At 48.8% G+C, this 19784-nt stretch overlaps 1 protein-coding gene across 7 annotated transcripts in view; it reads left to right on the top strand.

The window, feature by feature from the left end:
- HDAC4 (histone deacetylase 4) overlaps positions 1 to 19784 on the top strand; it is a 170095-nt gene that overhangs the window by 554 nt on the left and 149757 nt on the right. For 2 of the 7 annotated variants that reach the window (XM_088167570.1, XM_088167566.1), the window contains exon 1: positions 14560 to 14877. The exons of 3 other annotated variants lie outside the window; for them this stretch is intronic. The gene's annotated coding sequence lies outside the window, so the exon portion shown is untranslated. Of the gene's footprint in view, positions 1 to 100; positions 155 to 729; positions 1009 to 14559; positions 14878 to 19784 lie in introns of those variants that run through there. 2 more of the 7 variants (XM_088167567.1, XM_088167568.1) reach the window with 2 other exon arrangements.

The following is a 19784-nucleotide window of genomic DNA, read 5'->3' as shown; positions in this document are numbered from 1 at the left end:
ATGGGGTGGGCGGGGCTGGAAGCGGCGGCGGCCCCGCCCCCTGCGCGCCCGCCACGCCCCGCCCGGGCGGCCGCGGCTCCGCCTCGTCCCCCCCCCCCCCCGGCGGCGGCGGCGCTCGGTCCGTGCGGGGCTCGGCGGGGCGATGCGGGCGGCGGTGAGTTACCGGCGGGGCGGGCTAGCGGCGGGCCGCGGGCAGCGCCGTGCGGGGGCCCGGCCCCGCGACTCAGTGGGGCGGGCGCGGCCCTGCGGCGGGGGCGACGCCCGCGGCGGGGCCCTGCGGCGCCGGGCGGGCCGCGGCCCGGGGTCGGTTCTTCCATCCTCTTCCCCCGCTCCTCCTTCCCTTGTCCTTATCCCGAGAATAACGCGGCACTTGGGGAAAGTTTGCTTCCTCTCGCCCCGCTCCCCGCGGCTGCCGAGCTCGGCCGAGGGCCCCGCGGCACCCACCTCCTCCTGGAAAAAAAAAGCCCCAAAATGGCTTTTTTTGTGCCCGGCAAGAGAGGACGGGGAGCGCTGCCCTCGGCGCTCCCGGGGAGCCCAGCGGTTGCGGTGACAAATCCGAGGCCCCGGGCTGCAGCCTCGCCGCCAGAACTCCGTTTTTGGGGGTTCGAGTGGGGGACAAACCACGTGTGCCGCTGCGAAACCTCGAGCCTCGGCTTGCGCGGGGCGGAACGAAGCAGAAAAAGCCGAGGTTCGGGGCTGGCGGCAGAGCGCGGGGAGAGGGAGGTGTTGCCCGGCAGCCGCGTGTGGGTTTTGCTGCAGGGATTTATCAGGGGAAGATGCTGCGCGATCCCGGCGCTCCCCCAGAATGTTGCCCGCTGCCCCAGAGGTGCTCTCCGCGGTGTTTGTGACAGCTCGGCGGAGCAGATGGATTTACATAACAATAATTTGACGCTGTCAGCGCTCGGCGCTGGGCAGCGGCTGAAGGGGAAGGGAACCTGCCCTTCGCTCAAAGCACTTGCGTAATTGTGTTGTGAGCCCACTCCGCGGCAGGGGAAGGTGCAGGTTTTGGTGAGTTTCTCTCTGTGGATCGGCTGTTTTGGCAGGTTTGCATAAATCAGGCTCGTCGCCGCTAACGCCCGTACGAGCCTTGCCTCATATTCCGGGCTGGATCACAGCTCTGGAAACGCTCCCGAGGAGTGGGGATCTGTGTCGGGAAGGTGTGGGTGGATTCAGGGTGTGAAAATGCCTTGTAAAACCCTGGGATGGGGCGTGCGGCGAGCTACTAGCTCTCTCCCGCTTTCCTTGCCCGCTTCTTTCCCACCAGGCAGCTCAGTGCCGTGCTCGTTTGCCACAGCTGCATCCCCTTGTCCTCACAGCGTTGGTTTGAGGCCGGGGAGATGCAGCGAGCATTATTTTGGCCCTGGGAGCCACAGCGAGTGAATAATTCCCTGGGCAAGGCGTTTTGATTTACTGATATTATGCCCTGCCAATAAATGGGACTCGTGCTGCATTTATTCCCTGTCCTCAAAGTGCTTCACTCGTTGCCAAATCTACCTGGAGTTAATTATCTGAATTGTGCTTTTTTTTTTTTTCTTGGTGGTTGTTGTTGTTGTAACGGCAACATTTTTAAAAGCTAAGGAGCTCTGAAGTTTATATAATAATCTGGTTCTTGGCAGGGTTTCGTGGTGGGGTTTTTGTTGTTTTTTTTTTTTTTTTTTTTCTTGTGTGTGTAATGCGGTCGGTCGCGGCGCTGAGTTTTAATCGTTTCTGATGTTTCCAGCACCACTGTTGGGAGTTCTCAGCCTAAAAAGCTGCCGCCGCTGCTCAGCAGCCTCGCTGGAAGAGTTGAGGGCATTGAATTAAAGAAAGCTCAGCTGCTTGTATACAAATATACAGCAATTACAAGGCAACAAAGTTATTGCAGAACCCTGCTGTCGCCATGGCAACATGCTCACTCAATTACATTTGGAAATGTAAAATGCCACCCAGTTAGAAAGAGTAAGTTTTAGCGACTGCAGATTTTCTGGGTAAAGTGAAATGTGGAAGATGCAGCTTTCCAGGATTCTCTGCTTTTTCTCTCTGTCCTTGGATGGCATGTTTGAGCATGTGCATCTGACAGATTCCCGGTGTTGATATTAAGCTGTGCCCTTGATGGTCTAAACTTAGGGAAAAAACATCTTTAAATCTCCACAATTTTAACTTTGCCACCCTGTTTTGTTGTTTGTTTGTTTTGCTTCAGGACCTAGCTTTAGAAAGGAGACAGATTAGAGAAAGCATTTTGAAAATCAGCTAGGAACACCAGAAGAATTTGTCATTTGCTCAGCAGGATGGAGGTGTGGAACAAAGGCACACATATAGCATGAAAAGCTTGTATTCCCTGGGGAGGAGATGTCTGTTGGGCAGCCTGTGTCTGTGTGCTGCCATCTCCTAAAATCTCCTAAACAGACTATCCCAAAGTAGAGAACTGCCAGGTGTGAATTAACAGGTTCTTGAGAATTCCAGGGTAGGAGATAACAGGTGGAAATCCAGGTCCTGGGTATGGGATGCACGTGAGCCTCTAGTGGAAATTAGTTTTGCTTTCTTGCTTGCCTTTTGATGGTGAATTACCAGGAAAATAAAGGCCAGGCTGGAGAGGGCTTGGAGCAGCCTGGGACAGGGGAGGGTGCCCCTGCCCGTGGCAGGGGGCTGGAACTGGATGGGCTTTAAGGTCCCTTTTCACCCAAACCATTCCAAGAGTAGATGAAAACAGTAAGAGTAGCTTCTTGCATCCTTGTGCTGGAGAAGATGCAGCTGTCTGCTGTGCTTATGTTTCACAGGCAACATCCTAGAAAACGCAGAAAAGACAAAAAAACAGCAGTGCAGTAACAGCAGGAGAAGGTAAATACAAGAATGAAGGATTTTTCTTAAACTAGTAGCAGTGTGTTTACAGACACCTGGAGATCAATGAACTGAAGAAGTTACCTGCTAGCAGGAACTGATAGGAGATATTTAGGTAGGTGCAGATGGCAGTGGGTTGTCTTGAAGAAACATGTTTTGCCCAAATATTTAAGGGCTTGAACTCCAGACTGCCTCCTGAGCCCTTGGAACATCTGGAGTGGGAAGGTTTGCAAGTGCCTGTGTTAGCTGAGGGATGATTTTGGGTGGAGACTGCCCAGCTTGTCAGATTGTTCTGCTTTCAGCACCAGCCTGTGATGTGCCAGCCTTGTGATTTGCCCACTCCTGGAGAGCAGCAGCTTGAGCAGTGACTGAAGCTCCCATGGTCAGTGCCTGTTCTTCTCCTGGCCATACAATCATGGGATGGTTTGGGTTGGGAGGGACCTTAAAGCCCATCCAGTGCCACCCCATGCCACGGGCAGGGACACCTTCCACTGTTCCAAGCCCCAATGTCCAACTTGGCCTTGGACACTTCCAGAGATCCAGGGGCAGCCACAGCTTCTCTGGGCACCCTGTGCCAGGGCCTGCCTACTCTCAATCCTTTGAGGATTCCTTCCTCCCATGGGCAGAGGTGGAAGCACAGGAACTGTCTCTTCCTAGCCTGCTGAAAATCTGGGGTTGAGTCTTCAACTTTAGATCCCCTGTGGGACCACAGAGGTGAGAAGCAGGACTTGTTCAAAACAAAGGTTAAAATTGCCTGTGGGTTTAGCTCAGTTTGCCCTCTTTATCTCTCTTTCAAATGTTTTGTGCTTGCTGGGGAATAGACTTTTTAAAGCCAGCTTAAGGTGTATCTGTGATTCAGAAACTTGCTGCAGTGCCTGAAACTTGTCCTCGAGGTTCACTTGCAGGTTTCAAATCGGGGGCATCTGCAGACTTTATACACCTGAAGTGCCCAGACACATTGTAAACGAAGTTGAGACTAAAACTTGCCTGTAAATACGTAAGGTGGGATAAATCAAATATTTCAGGAGGGTTTTCCTTCACCTTCCAGTGTTCCCCTCATGCTGGTGTGCCAGGCTGTGCCTTTGTAAGGTTGCTGTAACCACCTGTCCCCGTGTGCTGTCGAGGTTCCCCTGGGTCTGTGGTGGTTACCTGATGCTCCCTTCAGGGTTTGAGAACCTGAGTGCTTGCTGCCCAGCTGTGCCAGCTTAACCTTGGGGTTGAAACGCTTCTTTGGTGTCCTCCTCCAGCTAAAGAAATGTTTGTGCACTCCTTGGCATTGTGTATTTATATTTGTATATAAAAAATAGGAACCCCAGCTCTTGGGACTGTATTTCACTCGTCTTGTACGTGTGGCTGAGTATACATAGAGGAGTTTATTTGCTCAGTGGGATCTGTTGCTGACCTGTTCCAAATGGCAGAGCTTGTCCCAAACCACAAGGAAATATTAATTGAACATGTTACTGGGCCACTGGTAATGACATCTGTTAAATATTTGCCAAGTATTCTTCTTGTTGGCTTCTTCGGTGGTGTCACATTCTACTTCGTTGCTCTGCCAGTTCACCTTTAGCTTGTTTCCAGTTATCCCATCACTTTTCCATAGTCTTTTTCAATCCTGCTACCGAGTCTATGTGGGTTTAGATTTTCTCAGAGTCCTGCTGGAACCCCTTGAGTTTATGCTTTTGTAAGGGTGTGTTTCACTGAGCAGCGAAGCCAACGAGATGTGTCTTGTCACTGAATTCACAGTTGCTTTTCAGTTTTGAGCCCCCTTCCCTCATGGATAGCTTCTCCCTTCCATTTACCTTTGCTTCCAGCTTCCCCAGGTCCAAGCATGCCAATGCTCCAGAGCAGTGCAAGGAAACAGAGCAGTGTAAGATTTCCTTCACTTGCTGAGCTTGGGGGGAAAAAAAAACCCGTAAAAATATGTGTTTTCCTCAAAGAGCTGAAGCTGACAAACACTAAAGCTGTCTGCTTTAATAATTAGAAATGTGGCAATATTGGAAACCAGTAAAAGGGGTAAATAGTCTTTTAAAATATTAAAGTAAAAGCTGTGTGTGGTGGGGGAGGAAATGGCTGTTAGCATTTTGGTTTGATTTAGGTTGCCTCAAATATATATATAAATATATATGTATATATAGCCTATATTGAATCCTTGGATGTGGGAACTCCTCAGAGCCCTCCTGTAATTAATGCCACTTGCATTTTGATTTTGTTATGCACAAGCCCAAAGTGGGCCAGGTTTACTTTCTCCTGCAGTGGACCGTGTTGATAAGGCAATATATAACAGATGATTCATGAAGTGCTGCTTGTCATTGCCAGGGCTGCTTGAATAGCGAGCAGATTTTGGGCAATGTTCTTCACCGGAAAGATTTGGGCAGTTTAAACTGAGAGGAGGAGGAGGAGGAGGAGGAGAGAAAAATCTGCACTATATTTCTGGCTCTCTTAAAGGAGCTGCCTCGCAGCATTTAGAAGAAGTTGGTGCAGGGAGAATGGGTGAAATAAAGGGGGGTAGAGAAGCAGGAAAGCACACGGAGGTTGCGTAATGATGTTGGAAAAGGGAACAATTAGAAAAAGACTGTAAATTCTCTTGGAAAGCTTCCGTGGTTTTCCCTTTGCAAAGAATTGCAGCTTGGCTTTCCCCTCTGAAAATTCAGGCTTTTTCTGTGGCATTCATTACTAGGCACGTCTTGATCAGCTTCATTTTTTTTACCTCATGTTTGTATTGGATATTACCTCTGAGAAGTTTGATTAAAATGTGCCTCAAAGAGCCATCTCCCAGTGCAGAGGAATGTGTGTTGGCTCGTGGTCCTGGGCACACTCAGCCGTCTGCCCCTTAATCAATGGCTGAACCTTTGTTCCTCACATAAGAGGCATTTAAACCCCAAAAAGTTGCAATTTTAAAACTGGATTTTTGTGTCATGAGACTTTTTTTTTTTTTTTTTTTGGTTTGCCCAAAATTAGGTTGCCTTAATTTAGTTTGGTTTTCTAATAACAAACCAGTTCTTTTGTCTATCTATGTATCTATCTGTCTGTATCTGCTGGAAGAAGAATTGTATTTTAAGGGTTTTATTTTCTGCTGTCACAGGATAAAATAGCGTGCAGGGGCTGAGCATCTCAGCCTGGGTTTTGGCAGCACAGCAATGTGTTGTTTTAAATGTCTTTTTAAGCATGTCACTCCTTCATTCTGGGGAGCACTGACATCCAGCTGAACTGAACTCCATGTATCTTTCATGAGCAGTGAAAAACTCTGATATTTCACACGTAGGAAATAATTCACTTTATTAATTTTTCTGGAGAAGTGGTGCTTTAATGAGGTGTCTGTCAGCAAGACTTAATTACAGTTAAATTCTGGGAGCATTAGTACACTGTGTCTTGTTCTGTGTAAAATGAACTTCCATTTGTCACGTGTGCGCAGGAGCATTGGTTTGCTGATAGAATTTGTGTTCACTCCACTTTGAGCAATAGCAGTTACTCATAACTGGGCTGTCACCAGTCATTTCACATCCTTCTCCTGCCTGGATTTTCCTCGTGTGCTCCAACAGCTTATGTTGCATTTGCACAGGGAAAATAACGCTCGGGTTGGTTCTGGGGTTGTGCTGACAAAGTTTCACCTCCAAGGAAAGGGTCCACAGTGAGGAATTAATCCTGGTGTGTGCTGTTCCCAAGAAATTCTCAGAAAAGGAGTGTTTTTCAAACCATCGGGAAGGTTACATTTTCCTTCGTGGGAGCTACAGTTACTTAGTTCTCGTTACTGTTTGTGGTGGATCCTGGTAAAATCCTCAATGCAGGTGCTTCTCCTGGAGAGCCAAAAAAAAGGGCTGCCTTTCGCCGCAGGTGCGTGTGGAGTGGTGAGATTTGCTTCTCTGCTCAAATAATATGCATGAAAGTGAAGAAAAATTGCATTTTTCACACCTTTATAACGGCGAGGGTTGTGCAGACTGGAACAGTGTGTGAGCTTTAGCCTTGGCAGCTCTGGGCAGGTGGTTGTGAGCACTGGTTTGGAAGGAGGTGGGGTGAGATGGAAGATGGGCTGTTGGCCTTGACTTTGTGGGTGGGTCCACCTGCAGACAGACAGGATGCACTGATCACAGAATTCCCAGGGACGGGAATAACCTGTGTGCGAAGAGACTGTCCATCAGCAGGGTCCTGAAGGAAGAATTCGTGGGTGAAACAGAGCTTTCCTGCAGGCTGGGTTATGTTTTAAAGCACTGCCACTCATCTTTTCAAGTGAAGAGAGTTGTTTCTCCAGCCAGCAGAGACTTGTAATAAAAGGAAACTGCTGTCCCCAGTACTGTGGGTGAGTCAGGAGAGGGGACCTGTCCAAGTCACAATGAGAACGAAGTGGCTGGGATGGTGACACCGAGCACGGCAGGCTGTGCGTCCTGCTGGGGAGGGAGCCTGGCTTATTTCTGCAGCCTGCTTGGGGAAAAGGGAGCACAGAAGGCTTTGGAATAACTCAGGGGATACTGGATCATGTTTCTGGTGGAGGTTTTGCTGCAGGGGATGAAGGCTGGCAGCTTTTTAAAGCTGGAGAAGGCAAGAAAACAGTGAAGTGCAGCTTCCTGCTGCCTTCCTAGGGAGATGGTGCAGTTTGAGTGTGGTTTGTGCTACTGGAGCATCTTCATGGGCAGGGAAAAAAGCAGGCCTGGCTGAGTTAATGTTTGGACTCGATGGTCCTAGAGGTCTTTTCCAACCTTCATCATTCCATGAATATGAGCAGGATCTCTCCTGGGTTGTTGCAAAGCTCAGCCTGTCTTTGCTCCCCCTGCAAAGCAGAAAGCTTAGTCTGGCACTGCTCTTTGTGCTGTTGGGCAGCAAACCAGCCCCCGAGCCCTGCTGTGAGTGGGAATTGCTGCATGACCCGAGTTCTCCAGTTTTAATGCTGCTGCTGCTCTTGCTCAGCAGGGCAGTGAGGGCCTGGGTGTGCTGGGTGGTGACAATGCTCCAACTTCGTGTCTTGTCCTTCCTCTGTGCTGAATAAGAAGGGAAGGCAAGGCAAAGAGGGCACACAGAGTCCGGTTTGTTGGGATCTGGTGTTGGATGTCCTGCTGAGTGACCAGTCCTTCCAGTGGGCGGGGACAGACACTGGCTACTGTGATTTGCATTTGCGTTTCAGTTCTTCCTCACTACCTGATGCATGTGAACCTCCCAAAATAAATTACTCTCCATGTGGATTCTTGCTGCCCAAGACAGATTTCCTATTTGAGTCAAATAGCAGTGCTTTGGTGGGGAGGAAATGTTCTTATTTATTTCCACAACTGATACCTGCTGTCACATCCTGGTGGAGGCTGAAGGATACATTTGAGTCAGGACTGCCTCTCACAAGATATTGACCTGGAAGCATGATCAAAGGAGGAGAGAGAGGACTAGAAAGGAGTATTTATTCTGCCTGTACATGGTAGGTACCTAATGCTTCCTTGGGGGCTGTGTTTACCTCTCCTTGTCAGGCTTTTCTTCATCCCCTTTTTCATCCCTGCTGCCTTGTCTGCTCCCTGTGCCTCGGACAGAGCCTTTGAGGATGGGCCTAACCATAACAGTAAATGAAATATTTAACGTTAGGGAAAAAACTTCCTGCTTGAAGCTTTGCAAATACCACCAGATGGTGATGGGAAAAAGTAATCTGAGGTTTTATGTTATAGATGATGGAACCTACAGAAAAACCAGAGACTTCTGGGTCAGTGGGCAAAAAGGCTTGATGTGATTTCAGGGCAGAGTGTGGCTCTGTCACTGGCTGCTTTATGCCTTGGAGAAGATGGCCTTGTCATTGCAATCTTGTTCAGGAGGACATTCTGTGAAGCTATTGAGAGCAGAAAAGACTTTTAGTGTGCAATTTTCTGAGCCATCCCTGCAGATTTTAGGTGGATTTACACAGTTTACATGGTCTTGTTCATCTCAGTTGCTGTGTCTGGGTGTCTCTTGCTGCTGTTGCCTCTACTAGGTTGTGTTCTGTCAAAGGAAAAAGGTGGTGGTGGTACCTGTTGGATCTGATTCTATTATTCTATAATAACTATAATAAGCCATAGTCAAAAGAAGGCAAACAGTAGTATTTAGAACTTGAAAACCACCTCTGTCCCCAGAGAGCTGATGATAAAGCTGGGCAGGAGCGTCACTTTGTATATCAGGGCACTTCTTGTCTGTATTGGTGGATGTGGGCTTGATCCAGCACCTGCTAACACCATCAGGGATTTCCCCTTTGCCTGGAGCTGGTTGTGAGCGGTGACCCCAGACTGCAGACATTCATGGGGACCCGAGGGGCAAGCAGTTTTTTTCCTTGAATGACTTGCCAGGCTTTGGAAGGAGCTGGCTGCCCAGGGAGTGGCAGAGTCACCATCCCTTGTGGTAGCCCAGGGCCAGTGGTGTGTGCGGCTGGGAGAGCCCAGAGGCCAGCAGTGGCCCAGAGTCACACCAGCGTCGCGTGGCCACCAAACCCAAGTGTCCTCCTGTCAGCTGACAGCATTAGAGTCCCAGCTGAATTCTCTTCGGCACTGAAAGTGTGCTGCTTCTGGGCTTTGCTCTAAAAATGCTGGTCTAAAAATAAACTGCTGTGCAGGGATGCTGGAAGCAGGGGAGCAAACGGAGAACTTGAGCACAGAACATAAGGCTTGGCTGACTGCAGGGATGGGATCACGGGGCAGAACCGGCCCTGGCAGCAGCCAGGCCAAGGCAGGACACTTCTGCCCAGAGGAATAATTCCCTGGGAAGGGGAGGAGGAAGTAAGGGAATGGAGAGTGGCAGGTAGACATTGAACTCTTCCCCAGGCTGCCCCACTTCAAAGGGAGCGGGCCATAAAAGCCCCAACAGCAGTTGGGTGAGGAAAATTGCACCTCAGATATGAAATCCTGCCCTGTAACAGCTCAGCCAGGCTGGCCTTGTGCACGTCCTCTCAGAAAGGGGTTTGGACTGCGCTGCACAGGTAGTGCAGCAAAGAAAGGCACTCCTGTTTGATGAGGTGTTCAGCTCCTTGGAAATGGCAGCACAGTCGGGCAAGCTGAGCCATGCAGAAGTGAGAGCATCTCCTTGCAGCGGGCTGATCACCCTCCTCCCTCGGGACAGGGATACCCAGCCATCTCCTGCCCATTCCTGGATCTTCCCGAGTGCCACTATGAATGGCATTCCCCACATGCTTTCCTTGGCTGGAGGAAGCTGGTCAGGCCCAGAGGTTGGGAAGTGTGCTAGAAGCTCAGAGACAGCCCAACAACTAAAGCCTGAGCTTTCTCTTCTGTCTTCCCCAGGGTATTCCTGGTGTGGGATGCCCCAATCCAAGGAGCTGGATGTGGGTATCTGATCCTCCCTGCTGCCTTTTTGCTCCAGTAGGAAACAATCTTCAGTGTTTGCATTCGCTAGAGAAATGTCTAAGAGGAGCAACTTGGACTATATTTAAATGAACTAAAAAAAAAAAACAAACCCAAAAAACCCAGCATATTTTTGGCAATAATTTAGACTTTTGCTGTAAACTGTCTACATTCCCTGGGGGATGAGGTCTCCTTTTGAGAAAATCTGTTCTGGATTCAGCATGTTTGACAATTTCTCTGTGTGACTACCTTCAGGTTTTTGTTTTGGTGGGGTAAATGAGCACAATAATGTGTGTGTGCTTCTAAGTGCTCAGCTTGGGGGTTTATTTCTAATTTTTTCCTTTAAAATATCAAAACCCTCTCTTCAGGATACCAGGACTGACAAGGTTTTCATTCCAGTATTGCAACACAAGGTGTTCTCTGTTTCAGACTGTAAATATTTATCTCTTGTCAAAGCAGAGCAGTTACTATTGGGAACTGATCTGGCATGTGAAAAGGTTTTCCTTAAGGAATTTGTTTCCTTTTATTTACAGTGTTATCGTATATTTAAATTTCAGGGCCTCAGCATATAGCTCTGAGGCTCCTTCCTAGCACTGGCAGCGACAATGGGAATTGTGGCAGCCTCGGAACAGGGATAAGGGAATTGCGAACATTTGCTAGAGCCAGTGAGCGTGGCTGTGAAAGTCAGGCAAACCTGGGCTGGGTGCTGGTGTTCTTCTGCCAGGCACTGCTGGGGCTGGTTGCCATGGGAGGGGCATGGACTGAGCTCAGGTGAGCACAGGTGTTCCCTGGACTGGCATTTCCCAGCTGCTGGGCTGTTCCCTCTTCCCGAGGCTCTTCTCTCCTGGAGCAGCCCTGTCCATGTCTCTGCTTCTCCTCCCTGCCTGCAAATTGCTTTGTCATAACCTTCCTGCAGCACTGGGAGCCTTCCCCAGCCACCTCCTGTTGGATTCCTCTGTGCTGTGTTTACCATAGGTTTGGGGCTAGCTTCCTGCTCCTGGGAATTCCTGAGGCCTCCCTGCTGCCTGCAGGTCCTGCTCCTGGAGAACTGGAGCCTGCTTTCATCTCCCTGCAGCGCCTGGCATTGCTGGGGAAATTGTTCCTGTTGTGTTGTGCTGCACGTGGGAGGCTTATTCAGCCTGCAGAGGTCTGGGGTTTATTTTTTACATCTCCCTAGCTTCTGTACATGCTTATTTTTTGGTGCTGGCGGCTGCCTGAAGTTCTCAGTGCTCTTGCCCATGTGCTGGAGGCTCGGAAGAGCAGCCAGGGGCTGTCGAGGAGAGGGTGCAGGTTGTACTATTTTCCCTCTGTTAGGGAACAGCCTCATTGAATGGAATCAGATATTGAGGCTGAGTTCAGCTCCTGCCATAGCAGAGCAGAGCTGCTCTTGCTTAGCAATGTGCAAAATGTATGTCTCAGGCTGTAGCCAGCACTGGCCTTTGAGCTCATCTTGCTGATTCAGAGGTGGTAGGCAGATAAAATGGAGTGAAAATGAGACATGCTTTCTTTGCCTCTGGTGTTTGAATATACATCTATTTATTTCACACACATATACTTCATGTACGTGAAAACAAATCATGTCTATATTCAATATTTTCATGCATCTGTATTTCTGCCTGGAGTGTCTGTCCAAACCCCAAGGAAAACAGATGGATGTCCAGGGAATGCCTTTATCATCTCCTGAGTTTATCATTCCTATCAGGTCACATAAACTTCAGTTCTTGCTCTGTAATCTGTGTCTCCAGGGATGCACGCTCAATACGCCCTTACTTTTCTCCTCTCTGACATCCGTGTGAAATTTGCTGTTTGTGGCTTTGGGGGCAGCAAGGCCTGTCCTGGTTTGGGGAAGGGTTTGTGACTGGGACTGGATGCATGCAGCTTTTCCAGGGTGGTTTATGGCTTTATGGAGAGTTTTTAATAGCACTTGCAAATCCGACTACGAAAAGGTAAATGGCCAAAGTTATTCATAAATACTGTGATAGTCAGAGTGGAGACTCTTTGAACAGAAAGCTTTGTTCAGAATTTCCTGGAGTGAGAAGTAAAGCTGTCTTGGTCAAAGGGAGCTGCTCTGTGTGGATTCAGTGCCGGGCTTATCTCCCTTGTTTAATGCGATATATTTTAGCAGAATCAAAGTTGGTTCTGAGCGTTACTGGCAGAAATGGCAGCTCATTTGCATATTTACTGGCTTCTGGGAGTCTAGATATGTCAGCAGCCTCTGCTCCTTTTCACTCGATCTTATCTCTCCATTCCATTTCAGGAAAAAATTCCTGCAATCTCCCAGCCCTGGAGTGTGCTTTGCATGCTGAGTGCTCTGAGGTAATGGGTCTCGTGTTTGCTTTGTAGTGGCCCCGAGCTTTGCTTGAATGTAAGACTGGTGCTGAAATATAAGTGTTCAGCTGCCTGACATCCCGAGGAGGTGTTTGTCTGTCAGGGTGTGCTGAGGCTGTGCATAGTTTCCCTCGGGAAGGGGCTACACTTGGCTGGAGGTGGCTGCAAGCATTCGCTGTCAGGCCATTTTTTACCCCTCTGCCATAATGTAGCTTATTGATCATTATGTTCATGGAAACAGAGTCATTTAGGTTGGAAAAGTTCTGTAAGATCATCAAATCCAACAGTTCCTCCAGCACTGCCACTGACCTATATCCCCAGTGCCACATCCACACGGCTTTTAAATCCCTCCAGGCATGGGGGCTCCACCGATGCCCAGAGACTAACAACTCTCTCCACGAAGAAATTTTTCTAAATATCCACCACTAACCTTCCCTGGCACAACCTGAGGCTGTTTCCTCATGTCCTGTCACTTGTTACTAGGGGGAAAAGACCAGCCCCACCTCAGTACAACCTCTTGTCAGCTACAAGATGGATCCAGATTAACGTTCCAACAGTCTTTGGATTTGTTTAGTTTTCACCTCGTATTCTTTCCTGTTCATTTATTTCAGAGTATCCCAAGCAGCAGGTGATAAGGTGGATAAGGTGAGAGGAGATCCTGCAGAGCAGAGCTTTGGTGACTAATGGCAGCTTATCTTGAAAGCTGAGCAATTCCTCCTGTTGCAGAAGCTGGAGCTGTTAGCCAGCAGTTACAGGAGCAGATTTAGGAGCATGCAACGGTGCAAAATCCCAAGCTCCAGGAAAGCAAATCAAAGACCCCGAAGGTTGGGCTTTGATGTTTTAAAAGGCTGAAGAGGGACAAAAGCAGGTGTAAATTACTTTGCTTCATTCCCACCCTGAAAGAGGAGTTTCAGGGAGAAGTATTCTGTCTGTGCCGTTTAGTGTGAAAAGCCATAAAGGATTTGGAGGTGTTGGTGGATGAGAAGTTCGGCATGACCCAGCAAAGTGCTCTGCAGCCCAGAAATCCCAAATCCTGGGCTGCATCCTAAGAACTGTGACCAGCAGGGAAGGGGGGATTCTGCCCCTCTGCCTCACTCAGGTGAGAACCCACCTGCAGAGCTGGCCCAGCACAGGAAGGGCCTGGAGCTGCTGGAGAGAGTCCAGAGGAGGCACAGGGATGCTCCAGGGGCTGGAGCCCCTCTGCTCTGGAGCCAGGCTGGGAGAGCTGGGGGTGTTCACCTGCAGAGGAGAAGGCTCCAGGGAGAGCTCAGAGCCTAAAGGGTCTCCAGGAGAGCTGGAGAGGGGCTGGGGACAAGGGATGGAGGGACAGGACACAGAGAATGGATTCCCACTGCCAGAGGGCAGGGATGGATGGGATATTGGGAAGGAATTGTTCCCTGGGAGGGTGGGCGGGCCCTGGCACAGGGTGCCCAGAGAAGCTGTGGCTGCCCCTGGATCCCTGGGAGTGTCCAAGGCCAGGCTGGACACTGGGGCTTGGAGCAGCCTGGGACAGTGGAAGGTGTCCCTGCCATGGCAGGGGTGGGATGCAATGAGCCTTAAGGCCCTTTCCAACCCAAACCCTAAGTTAGGGCTCCAAGGCTTCATTGAGGACGTGGAGTTGAAATCCCTTTCTGACTGTGACTGACAGTATTATAAAACATACCTTAAAAAGCCTTCATGGCAGGTACCTTGTCAGTCCTTGAAATATGGCCAATGTTTTGTGTGACTTTATGGTCCAGTTTTCTTTTTTCCAAGAACAATTCCAGTTCTCCTTGCTGTGTTCACATTGTGCAAACAGGCAAAATGGGCCATATAAAATGTAAATCCTAAAGTAAGTGGAACAGCCCTTCCTTCACACTGAGTTAAAGAACCACTGTGATGTTGGGAGCAACACCTGCAAAGTAAGTTCCCAAAAGTTTGCTGGCCTTTGTCAGTCAAGGTAACTTGCAGGTACTTCTTTAAAGAGTTTTTCATTCCTCTTTGTTTTGGATGGTGTTATAAAACACATAAATATGTGATAAACAACCTGAAACCTCCTGGAGTCCTAGAGGTGCCAGTTGTTCCTTTCTTGCTTTTCTTGCTTTTTAGCTTTTAAGACTGAAATATTTACCCGAAGATTCTAGTTTTCATTAAAGGATGATGCTGGTCCTGAAAAATGTAACCCTGTTCAGAGGGGTACAACAGAGAAACTCACAAGTTTGTGGTGATTGACTTGGTTTTCTCTCCTGGCCATGAATGTGGCTGAAAAATGTTAAGTGTAATTTAAAACTGGAAATCGTGGAACCCCCGTGAATACATAGCCATATATTTATTTCAGCTTCCCGTGGGGATTCCTGCCCGTGCAGTTACCAGCAATCTGGGACTTGGAGTCTTAGCAGCTTTGGCAGAGGAGCCGGGGACTGCCCTGTATCCTGAGGGATGATCCTGTCGGCAGAGGGATGCTGTGAGTTGTTTCAGGTTTTCCCAACAAATAAAAGCAAATTGTATTGCACTTTGAAGGCGAAGTTGTGAGTTCTTGCTTTCTAGTTGGTGCATTATCCTTCATGCTCATATGAAAAATTTCGATTTAGGTAAAGATCCTTTGATTAAGATACACAAGTGCACAGTGCACTCATAGGCTGTAAGACATTTTTATTGGCTGTAGGCAAACAGGCCCTTTAAAAGGAGAAAGGGCACAGTGGCACCACACGTTGGGGTTGGGATGAGATGCTCATCCAACCCAAACCATTCTGGGATTCCATGATCCCGTGCAGTTACTGGAACTGGAGTCTGGCTGCTTGGGTGGCTGTGAGAAGGGCAGCATTTTGGTATCATTATTGGCATTCAGTGCCAGACAGGAGGAATAAAACATGCACAAATGTAAACTTTGGAGCCTGTGCTGGGATCCCAATGCTTTTGTGGGCGAGGGTGTGCTGTACCCAGTGAGCTGGGCATCAACCAAAGGTGAGGGTGCTCACCTGAGCCCTGCCTCACATTCCTGCAGTGTGGGTTGGGAAGCACAGCCCAGGTGTGAGGGGCAGATTTAGGGGACACTGGGGGATAGGAGTGACACGAGAAGTCCTCAAACAAAATAGCTTTTTGGAGATGGACAGTGTTGGAGCCAGTAGCTGAGGCATGCAAAAATGTAATAAACGCTGAGGTAAAGCGGCTCCTCCGGAGAGAGCAGCTGGACGCGGGCAGGTGTGGAGAGGGACCCCTGTGCCTGGAAGGAAGGTGAGCTCTGCTGGGGCCACGAGGTGACCCCAGTCAGCCTCTGGAGCAGGGGGACAGTGCAGGGGGGAGCTTTGCAGGGCCCTGTGTTGCTCTTGGCTGGCAAGAGGGGCTGGCAGTGGCCGCGCTGCCGGTGAGAGCACGCCAGCCGCTGTGATCTATCCGTGCCGCTGTCCTAAATGCCCGCTCCACAGTGATGCAACGTGTTTGTGGAGACCTTGGGGCGTGCTTCCTTCCCAGAGCATGCTAAAGGGCAGCACGGCCAAAGCCACGGGGGCAGTAGGTGGGAATGGCAGCGAGGTTAACACGGGGCGCTGGAGAGCAGCACGAAGCTTCTGGATCGAACTGGCCCTTCCAGAAAAAGGCTCGAGGAAATGTCTCACCAGACTAAAGAGCTGCACGAGTTGTGTGGCAGGCTTGCTTGGGTGTTCAGACCAAATTGTTTTCTCTTGGTAATCAGATAGCATTCAATTAAAACAAAAAAAAGAAAAAAAAAAAAAGAGAGAACTAGGCTGACCTTAAACAATGTTTGTTCTTTAAAAAAAGTCAATATTCTTTTTCCAAGTTAATGAAGTAATTAACAGTGATTGATGACACATGTACTCAGCTATTTTATGCTGGGAGACCAGATGGGTTAGGCACAGCTAGTGACCAGTAATTCTGATTCTTTGTCAGAAGGAACAAGAAGTTCAGATGTGACTGGAACAGCTCAAGTACATGAAGAGAAAAGGTAAATGTTTTTCTCGCTGCCTTTGCCTACCTGAGGAGTTGAAAAACAACCCCAGGTAAAGAATTGCTTTCAGGCAGTGAGGTGAGCTCCCTATTTGCTGGCCACAAAGCCTCTTCCTGGCACTGAAAATGTTGCTGGGGGGATTCTGGATAAAAACAATATGGAATTACAGAAGGGTTTGGGTCAGAAGGGACCTGAAAGACCATCTAGTTCCACCCCCCTGCCATGGGCAGGGTTGCCCCTCCCTGGTTTAGGTTTCAACCTGGCCTGGAATATTCCATTTTTAATCACTTCTCAGTCAAGCATTTAAGAGGAGTTTTGATTTCTCTGCTCCTGGGTGTGTGTAACGAGGGTGATCTGCAAGGCAGGGATGAAGAAACGGGATAAACTCCCAGTCTGTGTTCACCTTCTGTCAAGCACTACTTTCAGCCATCTGATTTGGACTCCTTCAAACGTGGAAATAGTAGGATGGAGGAAGAACATGGAACTGGGAAAGAAGAGAGCTTCAGGAAAAGCCAAGACAGTAGATTTTTATAGGTAGCTCTGCCCAATTTGTGCCGACTCCTGCGAGGCTCCGGTAGCAGCTGGAACAGGCTCCCGAGGCAGACTTTTATCCTTTCTCCCTCCCACGCGGATCCATCTGTGAGACTGCTTGTTCTTGCTGCTCTTGCTGAGAAACTGGATTGAGCTCAGAAGCATCCTGCTCTTTCAGACCCTCTGCCAGAGTCTTGCTAGTCAAGGAGGGCTCTGTATCCCTGCAGATTCGCACAGGTTCCAAGCAGTCGCTTGTGTTTCTGAATCTGCAGCTCTTCCTGCTCGACTTAAAAAAAAAAAAAATTTCCAAGCTGTTGGCCACTTTAAATTGGAGCTCCCACGGTGTCAACATGAGGTGGTATTTCCAGATTTGCTCCGGATCTTTTGTTCAGAGTCGTGGGTGACGCTTGGGAGGATTTAGGTTCGCTCCTCATGCACTTGGTTGTTTCCGAAGTAGTTTTGCTTCTCTGTGTATTTGGGATGCCTGCAATGCTTTCCACATCAATACTTGTCGAGGTCTAAAAACTGCCCAGTGGGTATTGGTGTGAAATCTGTGCAAGTAGAAATTGTGTGGATACTCCTATGTGTTCCTAGCTAGGAAGGAGAAGGGGCAAAAAACTGTCTTTTTGAGTGTCCACCAGAAGTCATATTTTTCTTTCTAGGCTGTGGAGGTGCCTTTGGTTTTCAGAGCAGCTCTAAGTGCTGCTGGTCAGGGTGGTGATTTGCAGAAGTTTCTGTGCAAGGTACCATGAGGGATTTCTTCAGTTGGAAACTTAGTGAGGGAAGTACTGCCGGGGTGAGCTCAATAATGTCACTTTTATGTTAATTTAGCATTGAAATGAGCGAAGGGTGTCTTCACTTCCACTGAGATACCAAGTTTTCAGTTTGGGCTCGTGTCTCAGTGCTTGGATTTCCAGAGGTGATTTCCAGAACTGCAGCACTGCCACCAGAGATCAGTCTGAGCACCTGACTTTGAGACACCAGTGGAAAGAGCCTGGGAAAAGCAGCTTTACCCAGGGACTCTGGGTGCCCTGGAAATCAGTTGTGGAGTGTCCCATGACAATATGAAGCAAAAGGATGGGAAACTGTGGAAAGTGTTCTTCTTGATTATTTTTGCAGAGAATTTCTGTTACACGTAATTAGATTAATTATTTCCACCTAGATTTGCCACCCTTCCATAGCTGCAGATTAATTCCATGTTAATAAAGCAGCTCATAATTAGTTAATAGTGTCCTGCCATTTGTGGCTGTTGTACATTTTGTTTCTGACGGAGACTTAAGTGCATGTATATTATAATATATAATTAATATATAATACTGCTTATATTGCAGTGACTTGCTTGTGGAATAATGGCAGGACTGCTCCCAAAGGCAGGTCCTCAGAGCTGCCCTGGAGGGCACTGCAGCTCCTGGGTGGGTGAACTGGGGAAGTTCAAAGCAGATGTTGGTTAGTCCTGGACTCTTGGTACACGCACACACTGTAGATTAACGGGCAGGACAAACGTGCTGAGAGATGGAAGCTCCCCACAGAAGCTGTCCCGAGGTCATGGTGTTTGGTTTTAGTACACAGGCAGTGAATCCTCCCTGTGTGTGTGTGTGTGTGTGAGCTGGAGAGTGGCGGAAGTTTCAGGGAGGGGCAGGAGCCCGGTATTTGTTCGGCTCTGGGCTGGCATGTGAGAGCCCAAATGGCAGCATTTGGTAGCCAAATGCACCAGGGGCTGCTTCCTTGAAGTGCTGCTGTGGTTCTGAGGTGTGTTTGAATTGCCATGCTGAGCTTTAATCTCAAAGGCAGGCCCCAGTGGTGCTGGTGCTGCAGGGAAACAACCCTTGGCAAAGGTGGGATGTCCTGGCAAAGAGGGCTGGACTGGCCAGTCTGGATCCTCCTGGCCAGGGCATGTTTGTACCTGGGGTTCCCTTGGAGAGGAGCTGTTGGTAACAGCTGGACTAGGCTGGGTGTCGTGTTTAATTGTTCTTACACTGTTCTAACTATAGTGAAGGCTTCAGTGGTCATACTGCTTTGTGCTTCCTCGTCCCCCTTCCATGAGGGTTCCTGAGTTTTGTGTAAACACTCCCACTTGCCAGTATTTCCCTTAACTTACTGAATGCAGGTGTGGAAACTGCAAAGAATCTGATATGTGATTTCAGTGCGATATGGAAAGTTTTACAGAGCAAAATTTATATTTTGTGGGATGGGGCTGTCAGGTCTGTGTGGCACAACGCAGAGCTGAATTGGTTTGCTGACTGTTGGTTGGCATCCAGGGGAGATTTTGAGGTTCTTTAGAGTCTTTAAAAGTACTTGATTGCCACGTTCTCCAGCAGCATCCAAGAGGATGGGCCTTGGGAGGCCTTTCACAGCAGGACATGCACATGGTGACACTTCTCAAACAGTGAGCCTCATGGGCTTCCTGGCCTCGTGCACTTGGTGCTTGTCCTCTTTCATAAGAAATTTGTCTATTTGCTTTTGGAATTCAGGAGAACTTTTGTTTTTTCCAGCACCCCATGTTAGAGTTTCTCAGTATGGCTAAGCAGGCAACGCAGAGGGCGCACTTCCAAATTGTGCTTTTTCCAAATTGTAGACCTTTCCCTTCCTCCTGGGTCCACTCAGCTTCTCACCCAGCAAAAGTAGGGGAAAAAGTTCTAGCTCTGGCAGAAGTAGATGGAAAGCTGAATGATCAGTGATTTGTCTGTGTTAATCATGACTCTGCATCACTATGATATCTTTGAGTCGCCTCTTTCTGAGCTGCACGTTTGTTATAATCTGCTTCACCTGCATGAGGAATTTGTGCTACGCCTCTGATGATGTTTTTCTTGCCCTTTTGAAACTCTTACACTGCGTACTTGGAAAAGGAGGGAGAGTGTCCAGATGCACACAAAATG

This window comes from Sturnus vulgaris, chromosome 7 (genome assembly GCF_052056855.1).
Source record: "Sturnus vulgaris isolate bStuVul1 chromosome 7, bStuVul1.hap1, whole genome shotgun sequence".
Taxonomy (NCBI): Eukaryota; Metazoa; Chordata; class Aves; order Passeriformes; family Sturnidae; genus Sturnus; species Sturnus vulgaris.
This window is presented reverse-complemented; position numbering and strand designations above follow the sequence as displayed.